This window comes from Ambystoma mexicanum, chromosome 1p, assembly GCF_040938575.1.
Source record: "Ambystoma mexicanum isolate Mex_15411 chromosome 1p, UKY_AmexF1_1, whole genome shotgun sequence".
Lineage (NCBI taxonomy): Eukaryota > Metazoa > Chordata > Amphibia > Caudata > Ambystomatidae > Ambystoma > Ambystoma mexicanum.
This window is the reverse complement of record NC_090921.1, coordinates 188,658,526-188,671,229: the sequence shown is the minus strand read 5'-3', so window position 1 is coordinate 188,671,229 and position 12,704 is coordinate 188,658,526. Positions and strand designations below refer to the sequence as shown.

General features: G+C 47.3%; 1 protein-coding gene across 1 annotated transcript in view; it reads right to left on the bottom strand.

Annotated features, from left to right (window-relative positions):
- CYB5D1 (cytochrome b5 domain containing 1) overlaps nucleotides 1–12,704 on the bottom strand; it is a 136,949-nt gene that overhangs the window by 122,592 nt on the left and 1,653 nt on the right. The gene's annotated exons all lie outside the window — the stretch shown is intronic.

The following is a 12,704-nucleotide window of genomic DNA, read 5'->3' as shown; positions in this document are numbered from 1 at the left end:
GCAACCTGCAGTGTAACGTGGGCATGTTAAATGTTGCATTAATTTGATTGATGTGCTGCTTGCCTTTCCATGACCCGTGAAACAGCCACATCGTGTCTGCACTGAGCAGTGTGACGGAAAGTGTCAAGAGGTCGCCTGCGGGTCGTACAGTTGAAGAAAACATGTAAGTGCAGGTGGGACAGTTTGTAGTCAGTCTGCAAAATGGCAAAGCTGGTGCAGCTTGGTAACGCACATACTAGTGCATGTAAAGGCAAGTAAGCAAACAGTGCAATATGCAGAGCGCGAACAATCTTAGTGGTGCTTAGAAAAGTACTGTACCTGCATGGGTCGCACAGAATAAATGCCTTCCTCCTCCACGTAATAAAGATGCGTTTCGCGTTGTTGTAAACATTCTTGTATTCCAGAATGCATGCATCTCCATGAATGCTACTCTTAAGACTAATGGCGTAGCAGGAAGTGTTTGTACGGCATGTAATGACAACTGAAATGAAAGCACAAGGGGCCAGTGGGCAGTCTACCACCCTTTCAACAGTTACGTAGAGTAATTTCATGTACAGCATTTGCCACATCTGCTGTGGGCAACAAAAGGGGCACTCGTGAGGGCAGCGGAGCTCCAAAACATCCTTGCAGACCATATGCAACGCTACAGACCCTTACCCGACAAAGGGCATTTTATTGTGCATGTACTGCAACACCGCTACTCTATAGAGGGAAGGTACTTGGCAGTGCGTGGGAAGGGTGCGGCTGGGAGCATAACAATGACTGGCGCCTATCTAGGTGAGCGCCACCCAATAATTCCTTCTCTCGGCATGTCCCCTATGGTATCCATGCAGATGCTGCCCCTTCTGTACCGGGCCTTTCCTGCCGTTCCTTCTGTGGCGTGTGTCAGAAGACCATAATAAATGGAAATTAACTGGGAAAGGAAAAAAGGGAAATTTTAAAAAAAGCACCTTTCAGAGATGAACAATAGAATTGCCAATGAACGGATGCAGGGTGGGGGGCGTGGCACTGTGCAAAACACTGTAGTTCAATCAGTTGGAAAGGGAGTCGCTGTAGAAAGGGGTTTCTTTACGTGTTGCACAGCGTTTTGAAGAGTATCAGTGCGCAACACTTACTACAAAAATGTTTCCACTACTTTCAAGAAGGGCACCAAGGCAATTTGGATGGGGTGTGCAGAAATTGGGATGGCAGGCATAGTAAGATGAACGTTATAGCTGGGGGAAACTGTTTGTGCTGTGAAACGTCATTTTCTTATGTGTGAAGTACGCCATTGGCACATGTCGTACAAAGGCACAAATACACTTCTTTGCAATTTACCGCACTTTCTTCATTTGCGTACCACATCAAAAATGACGCAGCCATATCAGTGTCTGCATAATGTAATAGAAAGTTACACAAAAGATCGAAAACAAACGCATGACCGGGGCAAGTGCCGCCTTCATCGCAAACAGCACTGAAACGCGTGTAACATGCTGTGCAATTATGCCGCCACAATGAACAATAATATCGGCATGATCGCGTGCCACCAAAGTGTCACACAGACAAACCAAAATCAGTCACTTCATTGTAGGTACTTCATAGCACTACAAATCCACATGATTCCAAAACGAGCAGCTACTGCACAGTGTTTTCCATTCACTTTCAATCAATGTATTTCGAACTCCCATAGAACTTGCACGCTGTGGCTCCTGAAACACACAGCCATAACCGCACCCTCTGCATTTCTGTCCACAGTCTGTGCGTACACACCACACCCAGAAACCTTATTGACCAATCCCGTTGCCGCTACAGGCACATTTCTATGGCCGTCATCTGCAAAAGGGGCGTATCTAATATGTGCCACCCTGCAACTATCGCGATATTCGATGACTTTTTGTGCTGTGCGCACGCGGGAATGGGGGAATAACGTTCAACCAGGGTAAGGGACGTAGTTAGTTGTGCGGCTTTTTAAAGAACCTTTTTTTTTTTTTAAAGGTGCTTCCGTAAAAATACCTTTTTGTGCGCTTTTTATAAGTATTTCTGTGTTTTCTACGTCCGCTCACATTCTTACAATAGGGTCTTCACTGCAGCCTGTAGAGTGTGAAAGAAAATGTCATTGGCACTGGTCGACAAAGACATTTCCTTTGAAAAGGTGTATATAGCAAAGAACAAATGTCATTCTCACAGGAGAACATCTCAGCAGCACACAAGAAGTCACACATGCTTCTGTTGATGAAACCTCTTCCGACCTCTGGCTGGCGACAGGAATCATTGGAATAGTTCCACACTATTCTCGGGGGTATACATGAGAAAAGCATCTTGGCAGTGGGAAAAATGTGCTGCACTACTTTCATCATCTTCTTCAGTTTACAGTACACACAGGAACAAGACATGGAACCCGAAAATAAGGCTCCAAAGTGCACGACCACAACATGTACAGGTCCAGAAGTGGCCATGCATTGACATTCTACAAGCACTCCGCCGAAACTGCACACTTCACTGTGCCACAAAGCCTCCACTCCCTCAAAAATCGAAATTGCCAAAAAAGCCTTCTTGGAGGGCATACACAACCAGATCTTCCACAAAGGCCTCAACCACACCGAAAGCTGTGCATCCTGCCATGTTTGCCAGCCCCACTACACAATACAATGGAAGAAATGATTGGCGCCCTTTCCTGTGACGTACACCCTGAGCACCTAATTGGCCAAAGACCATATTCCCATTTCCATTGGCCAGCATGGTGAGAAGCGCAGAATGTGGCACGTGCCTTTCCCCAAGTACAGCGAGGCCGCGCCCTAGTAAAGCAGCAGGAGTCCTTCCCTGTGACACACACCCTGAGCACCTGACAGGACAATACCTACCGTCCCATTTCCATAGGCCGGCATGGTGAGAAGCATTGAATGTGGCACGTGCTGTTTTCCAAGTACGGTGAGGGCCGGGCCCGAGTGAAGCAGGAGTCCTTCTTCCTATTGCCGCACACCATAAGCACTGGATTGGACAATCCCCACAGTGCCATTTCCGTGACCGCCACCCGCAAAATCCCCGGATATGGCTTTCGTGCTGCGTGCAGGTGTGGGGGAATAAATTTGTGAGTTTGTGGGAAGGAGAGTCTCTTAAAAGAGCATTTTTTTTTTTTTAGATGCTTCTACAGAAACACCTTTTTTCAGTTTTTATTTGCTTTTGTGTTTTCTTGTGCTCACATTAGTGCAGTAAACTCTTCACTGCATCCTGTAGACGGGCAAACAAAACAACATTGCCAATGGGTGACAACAAAATGCAATTTTCTTGGAAGAACTCTGCATTTCCACAACTAATGAGATCATTGTTGCAGAAGAACATTCCACGAGCGGACAAAAAAGCATACATGCTTCGGTTGAAGAGACACTTTGCTGCGTCTGGCTTGGAACAACATCCATGAGCAGTGGCCCATACTCTTTGTGGTATTATGGATGCGAAAAAGCACCTTGGCGGTGGGAAAATCTCCTCAGTCTGCGGAACAAATGCAAGCAAGAGAGGTCACCCATATGCATGCCGCCGTAGTGGATGACGATAACATCTACAGCTGCAAAGTGCATGCATATCAGCAAAATTGCATTCATACACAGCGTTCCACAATGCGTCCACTCCTTCCAAACCAAAATTGTTGTCAAAGTGTCTTTCCAGGGCATAGTTGTACAGATCTATGACAAAGGGATCACCTACAGTCAACAAAATGCGTTTTGCCATGTCAGCCACCCTCAGTATGCAGAGTATAATGTACAACAGTTTCACCGCCCCTTCCTCTTAACCACACCCACAGTACCTGATTGGCTAATCCCCACAGTGCCGTGTCAATTGTGCAACGTGGTGCGAAGAGTATATTCTGGCATGTGCGCCTCCCAAAGTACTGCGAGGGCCACACCCCTGTAAAGCTGGAGCAGTCCTTCTATCCTTTGCACTATCTTCTCTGCAGAAGTACCTAATTGGGTTACGCGTAAATAGGCACACACGCATCCACCAATCGCATCGAAGCCGCCATCATCCAACACTGTCACTCCTGTACAACAATTCAAATGTACGTTACACATTTACAGTACAAGTGTTGTGCCACTCCAAAGCACGTCCACTACAAAGTTCAGTAAAAGTATGCACGATTTCTCCATCCGTATACATCCACATGGCCACCCAGGATGTGGCACGTGTAATCCTGAAAGCACTGCGGAATACGCTACCTTTTTGTGATAGTGAGGGGTTTGGGTGGGGGGCGGCGTGGGGCGGCGGGGTAAACAATATCAAGCTGGATAGGGGATTGGGTCTACCATCGTAGATGTATAAAGGTTTTTTTTTTTTTTACATGCGTGCAAGCAACTTTGGTTTTTTCTCTGTATATGCGTTTCCGTTTGCCTCTCCTCACATTTTTACCACATTCTGGTCAATGCTTCTTGCACAGTGTAAAAGAAAACAGCATTGCCAATGGCGCTCAAATAAATGCCATTTCTACGGAACCACTGCATATTTTGCGACCTCATGATCTCATTGTCATAAATCCCCAAAGTTATTTATGAAAAGGATACGGTAACCAAAAAGGATACAATTGATAAGGGTCTTCCGGATCCTTTAATTCACATGACTTGATAGAAGGGATGTCAATTTAGACCTTCCAAGTGATACAACTCTCTGACTGGTGGAACAGGCAGAGAGGAGGATCACTGGAAAGGGCGTGGGAGAGTTATAGGAAGGCAGCCTAGGGAAAAGAAAGCATAATGAGAATCTATCTCAACTGCCTTTCTAATAGAATGGTAATAATGCAGATTCCAACACTAACCTGTAGGCTTAGAACTGTAGTCTTCACCAAAGTCCATGAAGTATCCAGAAAGAAAATAAAAAACAATGACAAAGGAGGGAAGGTTAGTAAGGGAGACTTATCCCGAACGGCACGAGGCTCTCGCTAGTTACCGGGTTGGTGCACCACAGGATAGTTCTGTGCACAGACACCTGCAAATTAAAGTTGTAGTCAAAGATACACCTTCCTATCACACCAGGAACAGAACTTATAACGAAATGAGTCCACCTGTTACTTCCTCACAGGCTTTAGTCAACCAGGTGCTGGATACACGTGAATCAACTACACGCAGCCAGGACAGCGACGCTTGAAGAGTTCCAGCGTCTGCGTGCGATTTACACGCGAACAGTTCACGCAGCTAGGACAGCCACGCTTGAAGAGTTCTAGCGTCCGTGTGCGATTTACACGCAATCCAATTTCACGCAGCTAGGACAGCCGCGCTTGAAGAGTTCCAACACCCGCGTGCGATTTACATGCGAAAACCAGTTCACGCAGCCGAGACAGCCGCGATTGAAGAGTTCAGAGTCTCCGTGGGTTTTTTCATGTGAACCGGAAAACTGCATCCAAATGAAACCGGGCCTTGCGTGTGAGAAGACACGCTAACAAAGTCAGTTGTAGATGCAGGAGATCGCGTGTGAAGGAAACACGTCGAAGAAGGCCAGGGAAGCAACTGACTGGATGCGAGGACGCAGATGACAAGTTCAGCTACCAAGACGCAATCAGAAGCAGCGAGTGGCGTTTCCACGCTGCTTATAAACGTTCTGCCGTAAAACACGTGACTAACCGAAATCACGTGAATTTCAATGACGTGGATAATGCAGACGTCGTTTTCCTGGTAATGCATCAAACAACCTCCATCTTGAGTAAAACGGTCTAGCTGTTCTATAAGCATAACCCGTTCTACGCACAGACGGAGTTCCAGATCCAGAGGTACAGTGTCCGGCATGCATGACACTCATAGTGGGTGGAGAACATGCCAGCAGTCTGCATATATTCACACATAATTCAGTTTATAACACACCTTCCGACCTATGGCTGGGGACAAATTACACCGTCATGGGCCCATATTCTTGGTGATATGCATGAGAAAACGACCTTGGCAGTAGGAAAAATCCCGATCACTGCGTTCAGCAACCTCTTAGGGTGACAGATTAAACGGCCACATGACATGTAACCCAAATGTAGACTTCCATAGTCCACCACAACAAGTCAACGTTCGTGACGGATGCCACATATCTGCAAAGGCGAACCATCCCGCCGAAACTGCAGTCACCCTGAAAGCCCCAGAAAGTGTCCACTCCTTCCAACCCAAAATTACCAGCAACGCCTCTTTTCACACAACACCTGTGCAGATGGCACATAAAGGTATCACCGACAATAAGCATTATGCGGCTCTCCATCTCGATCAACCTCACGACACAGGGACGAAATGGTACCGGCCATTCCTGTGAGCCATACCCTACGCACTTAATTGCCTATTTCCCACAATTCCATTTCCATGTCCACCATGCTCAATGGCAGAATGTGGCACGTTCACTTTCCCATCTACAGTGGGGGCCATGGCCCAGTAAAGCACACACAGTACTTCTTCGCTTTGCACGGGCATTTTTGCAGCACTCCCCCTTTGGGTGCTGTCAAATATTCAAACACGCATGCAGCAATCACATACAAAACATCTGCATTGCACACTATAATTTCTGTACACCACTCCATATTTACCGTTTAACAATCTCAGTACACGTTCCGTTTGATTCCAAAGCCCCTCCACCAGAAACTTCTGCTAATGAATGCACAATTGCAGCATCCACAAAGATTCTGAGGCGCACCCAGCACACCTTTGGCCATGCACAACAGTGCAGCCCTTTCCACACCCACCACAACACTATGGATCCACGCATGCGACCATGTGGACACCTAACATTATGCACAAACGATACATACGTAGCGGCACTTCCACCTAACTCCCCCACACCGAAACGCACCCATTCATGAAAACGTGTCACAATTAGCAGCATCCACAAACATATCACTGCCTGAACCACCCCTACCCACTGCCATTCACAAAGTATTGTGTCACTGGCAACCTATGCACAACAGCTTCACAACATTGGGCCTACTTCAATAAATTTGCACACAGGAGAGTAACCAAGCACATATAAGCTGCATTTCAACCATACCCTCTTCCATATTCACATTACGTAAACACTGCACTCTGTGGCCACACTACACAACTTCTCACTGCACCATCTCCTGCCGTACAGCAAATACTGTAGCATGTTGCAACTATCAACACAATCATGGAACGCACAATACATGCTTTGCAACTCACTTGTGCTACTGTAGCACGTCTACAATGTGCTCCACACCCATTCTCCAAAGATCACCACCCTGTGCCCGCTTCACTATCAAACCTGCATTGCTGCAGTAGGTGTGCTTCATGCACACATTCCCTGCACCGTAATGCAACCATGCATGTCAGCAGGTCACCAACTACCAATATGCACATACGCACCACTTGCACCAGCACTCCTACCCAACCTCCACACTGCAATGGATATGCAGTGTTAAATGCAACAGTTACCATAATGTACAAACATTACACTGTCTCCGGCACCCCTATGCCCTTTCATTCACATACTATTGTCTTACCCGCTTCCACTCAGAAAGTATTATGTCACTGCTAACCTAACCACAAAATGTTCTCAACATTGCCCATACTCCAAGCAATCTGCACACAGCACACATAAGCTGCCCTGCAACCATACCTGCTGCCATACTAACAGTATGCAAACACTGCACCCAGTGCCCACACTGTGTGACTTTTCACTACACCATCTCCAACCACACATGAAAAACTTTACCATGTTCTTACAGTCACCTGACCTGCTAAACCAAACATACACGCATGGCAGTGCACTTCTGCTGCTCTATTGCATCTGAAATATGCTCCACACCCATTCTGTACAAGTCACCACCCTCTAACTGATGCAGGGTCAAAAATGCATTACTGCGGTGGGTGTGCTCAAGCCCTAGGCTCTTGAGTGCATGGCCTACTGCCTTCGGCCATGCACCCAATAGTCTAGGCCTTGCACACACACACACCGAAACGTAATGCCAGCATGCATGTCACCAACCACGCCAATCCACATACACAGCACTGCCACCAGCACTCCTACCCAACATGTGCACCGCCATGGAGCTATGCAGGAAAAAATTGCAACAGTTACCATAATGTATAAATAAAACACTGTCTTCTGCACCCCTGTGCACGTTCATTCACATAATGTGGCCGTACCCACTTCCATTCCCAAACTATTGTGTCACTGCAAACCGACCCACATACTGTTCGCAACATTGGCCCTACTCCAACCAATGTGCACACACCACACTATGCATGCACCCCCCCTCTACCGGATGCAGAGTCAGACAAGCATTGCTGCGGTGGGTGAGCTGAAGCCCTAGGCTCTTAAGTGCATGGCCTATGGTCTTCGGCCATGCACCCAATAGTCTAATCCTTCAACAGACCCACTGCAACTTCATGCACCCATGCATGCCACCATGTGCCCAACTACTGCTATCCATCCACATAGCACAGGCACCCGCGCTCCCACCCAACCTAGGCCATGTGCAATTCACTCCCCTTCTGAAATTCACCTGCCAGCAGTCACCACGGAAAGAGTTTGCTGCAAACAGGTTGCAGCAGAAGCTATCAGGCCTTTACGACAGCTGCCTCCAATCACCACACAAAGTAGTTACCTGTCTAGGTAACCGTGAATTGGCACAATATGCACTAATACTGCAGCTACTCCTCCGTTTTCTTCCACCTACTTACATATGTCACATGAACCACTTGTCACTCCCCCACCCTTTCCCTTCCTTCTTGTCGCCAACACATGGCATACGGTATATTTTGCATACCCTTCTGCCGGCGCACTGTCCTCCGATACACCATGGCTGTGTTTGCCAAAAAATGTTGACGCAGAGCATGCTTCCCTCCAGCCAACCACCGGCTGCATCCAAATTTCTCCGACAGCACGCCGTACCGCAAGCCAATGACACTTCTGTCTGCGGAGCGAACAGTGAAATGGGTCTGCGAGCAGACCCAGATATCACGAATTTCTAGAGACGTACATTTCAGTTGTTTGCAACAAACGTACTGATCGGATTCCCACCAAACACACATAAGCACGCTTTCTGACCCAAGCCCCCACTCCTGCTCATATTTGGTGCAAATATACCCAGCCGTTTGGGCTGTAGCCGTGCACAAAGTTTTTCCCCATTCAGTCTATGGAGAAAAAAAAGAATTTTGGTGCCACCCCCTATAACTTTGCCGCCCCCATGCACGAAACCACCCCCAACTTGGCGAAGAAATTCAGAGACGGCCATTTACTTTTTTTGCAAAGTTTGGTGGGGATTCCTCCAGGGGGAACGAAGTTATAAGTCGCCGAAAAAGAGCTCTTCCTGCGCGTTTAGCAACTTAACCATAACTACACGCCCGCTACCGTGGGCCGTACAATATATTTGATGGGAACAGGCCCCCAAGAATCCTGTGTTTGTTGTTGACTGTGGACAATCTCCCTGTAAATTATTTTACATGACGTCCAGCTTCAGTGAAGAAGGAAGGGCTCAGGGCAACCAAAAAACAATTGTCCAGCCCAGTATGGGGCACGTCATAAAGAAGGCTCTGGGAACCAGTATGGGACATGGGTCCCACCAATTGTCCCTCATGGAGGACTGGTTGAGATTCTCTCAAGGTATGAAACTCAGAGGAGCGAGTGGACATGGGAGAGAGAAAGTGTGAAGGAAAAAAGCTGGTAAAGCCCGAGAGAGAGGCCAAGACCCCACCGGGCTTCCCACAGAAATGAAAGGGCAAAAAAAGAAGGAAGGGAGCTCCAGAACAAAGGAGAGCAGATGGCAAGTAGAGACTTAAGAGAGCTCAGAGGAATATGAGGAAGACGACCGGCAATGTCAGTCGTAAGAGGATGAGGTCGAAATAATATCCTCTGATGAAGAGGGGCGGAAAAGAGCTCCTAAGAAAAGGAAAGCCGCTGACATTGAGGAAGAAGCCAGGAATGATTTCGACCCAGATGCCTTGATACACCCACGCTCTACAGAGTGTGAACCGCAGACGAAAGTAACGGCATATTTGAAAAAGCGCTGCAGGACGCCTTTGGCAAAGGAGCCCAGGAACAAACTCAGGACGGAATGCCTGAAGCCTCATCTCCCAGAGGGGATAGCGGAAACTCTGGATATCGATGACCGGATGGTAACGTTTATGGGAAAATATGTGAAAGACATAAAGGCAGGTTTTAACAGGTACTGGCAGTCATGGGCAGGATATTAGCGCAATGTGTAGAGAGCTAGTATCCAATATCATCAGATGCTTGCGTTTTAGATACAGTTCAAGGTTTTCATAGAAATTTTCATACCCTACCAGTGCAAGAGAGATGGCCATACAAATTGGTACAGAATACAACAGACATGGCACTTCTAGGCACAGAAATAAGAGGGATAGAACAAAAGCATCCATAGTACAAGTGACAGATACGTCAGGAAGTTTCTTAAGCATCATGTTTTTGATAAAAAGGGCATCACAAACTGAGACCAGTCATAAATCTAAGAGATTTGAACAGTGTTGTGGTATACACACACTTCGAGATGCAGGGCATACACCTCCTGACAGACATATTACAGCAAGAGGATTGGCAGGTAAAGATCCCAAGGATGCATACCTGACAGTACCCATTACTTCAGAGCAACAGAAATTTCTAAGATTCCGATGCATGGGTCAGATATGGGAATTCACATTTGGGCTGACACCAGCCCTGTGGTATTTCAGAAAGTTGATGAAACTTGTAGTAATATTTCTGAGAGAACAAGGAGTGATCATTTACCTGCACAACATTTGCATAATGTGTCAGGACAAGGAACAGGTGGACACCACAATAGATCTTCAGCGCCTAGGTTTTTTGGTGAACTGAGAGAAATCTCTCCTACAACCGGAGCAGACCATGGAATTTCTGGGGTTCATAGTAGATACAGCAAAGGGGACGCTGCAACTCCCACTGAAAAAGGTGAGCAACATCAAAAAAGAGATGAAAAAAATATGCTGGCGAAAGAAGCAATGTTGTTACACGAGATAGCCAGGCTGGTGGGGTGCCCGGCATCTTCAATCCAGGCAATATTTCCAGGTCCACTCCACCACAGAGCCCTCCAGAGACTAAAGATACAACATCTCAGGAGGGGCATACCCTACGAGCAAAGGTTGGCCCTAATACATGATGCGAGAGAGGAGCTTGAGTGGTTGCTTTACCATATGGATGCACGGAACGGAAGAGTCTGATGCCAGCAGAAGGGGTTGGGGCGCACAATGTGGAGATTTGTCGACAGGGGGCAGATAGTCAGAGAAGGAGTTGAACCCTCACATCAACTGCCTTGAGCTTCAAAAGGGAGGTGTCAGTGACGACAGAACATTTTCCAGGCCATCAGAGTGAAGTAGTCGACTGGAACTCCATATTCTTGAGGGATGCCAGCGATTGGAAGCTGGACGAGAGAGAATTCCAGAACTTGATGGCGAGTTGCGGTCCATGTCAGACAGACCTATTTGCATTGAGATAGAACAGACAAATACCTTGGTTCTTCAGTTGGAGACCAGACCCCGAGGCGAAGTGATAGACGCATTCCTCGAGACCTGGAGTCCGAACACAGAGTATGTGTGCCCGCCATTCTCAATGATAGCGTGGATGCTGGCACAAGTGAGGAGACAGCAGGTGTCCATGATTCTAATAACCACAGATTGGAGGGGTCAGATGTGGTTCCCAGATCTGCTAGAGATGTCACACGACAAGACAATCAAATAGCTCTGCCTAGGCGAGAGTTGATCGTGGGGGACCCCTCGGGATACAGCCACACGCTGGTGAAAATGTTGAGCCTCAATTTCATTGCGTGGGCAATTTCAGGAGATGCCAGGACTAGCGAGCGAGGCTGCACATATCAGCGAGGAATGCTGGGCTCCAAGGACCAGGAAGGCACACAAGTCAGCATGGTCAACCCGGCATAGCTGGGCATGGAAAGGAACATCCATCCCTCTGGAACAGATGTGGTGCAAGTAGCCAACTTCTTAGCACAGCTGGCGGTACAAGGCAAAGCATACAGGACCATTAATACGGCCCGCTCAGCGATATCGGCAGGCCACCCGAAGGTAGAAGGGTTGGCAGTCGGGGGAACACCCACTTATATGCAGATTGCTGAGGGGTGTCGATTGCTCAGGCCTTCGAGGGAGAAGTACGACCAAGTGATGTAGATAAGAGTTTGCGAATGTTCCCAACATGGCCTGACAAAAGTGAACTAACCAGGAAAGCATTATCTGCCAAAGTGACAATACGTCTATGTCTTTTGTCATGCAAGAGGGTTTCTGACGTGAGAGTGTTAGAAGTCAACATTAAATCACTATCCCCGCCAGGGACAACCTTTTATGTGACGAGAAGAACAAAAACGAATTTGAGATCAGTGTCTTATGAATCTTTCCCATATCAGCCTAAGCTATTCCCATTGCGATGTATATACAACGTACGAAAACATGACAAAAGACATGTGACTCACAGGGGTCACTCTGCTGCTCATTGCACTAAGGAGACCCTGGCAAAATGGGTGATGAGCCAGGCAGGCATTGATATTGAGTGCTATGGCACCCATTCAGTGAAGGGAACAATGGCCTCAAAAGCATTTAATGCGTGAGCCTGACTGGAGGACATTATGAAAGCAACAGAATGGTCGAATGAATCGACATTCAAGACTTTTTATTTCAAGCCAGTTAAAAAGGTGGCAACGTTGGTGGTAAGAAAGTTTTGAACAAGCATAATCCCAGCCTCCGGGTCTTGACATAGACTTCAGATTTTCAAAA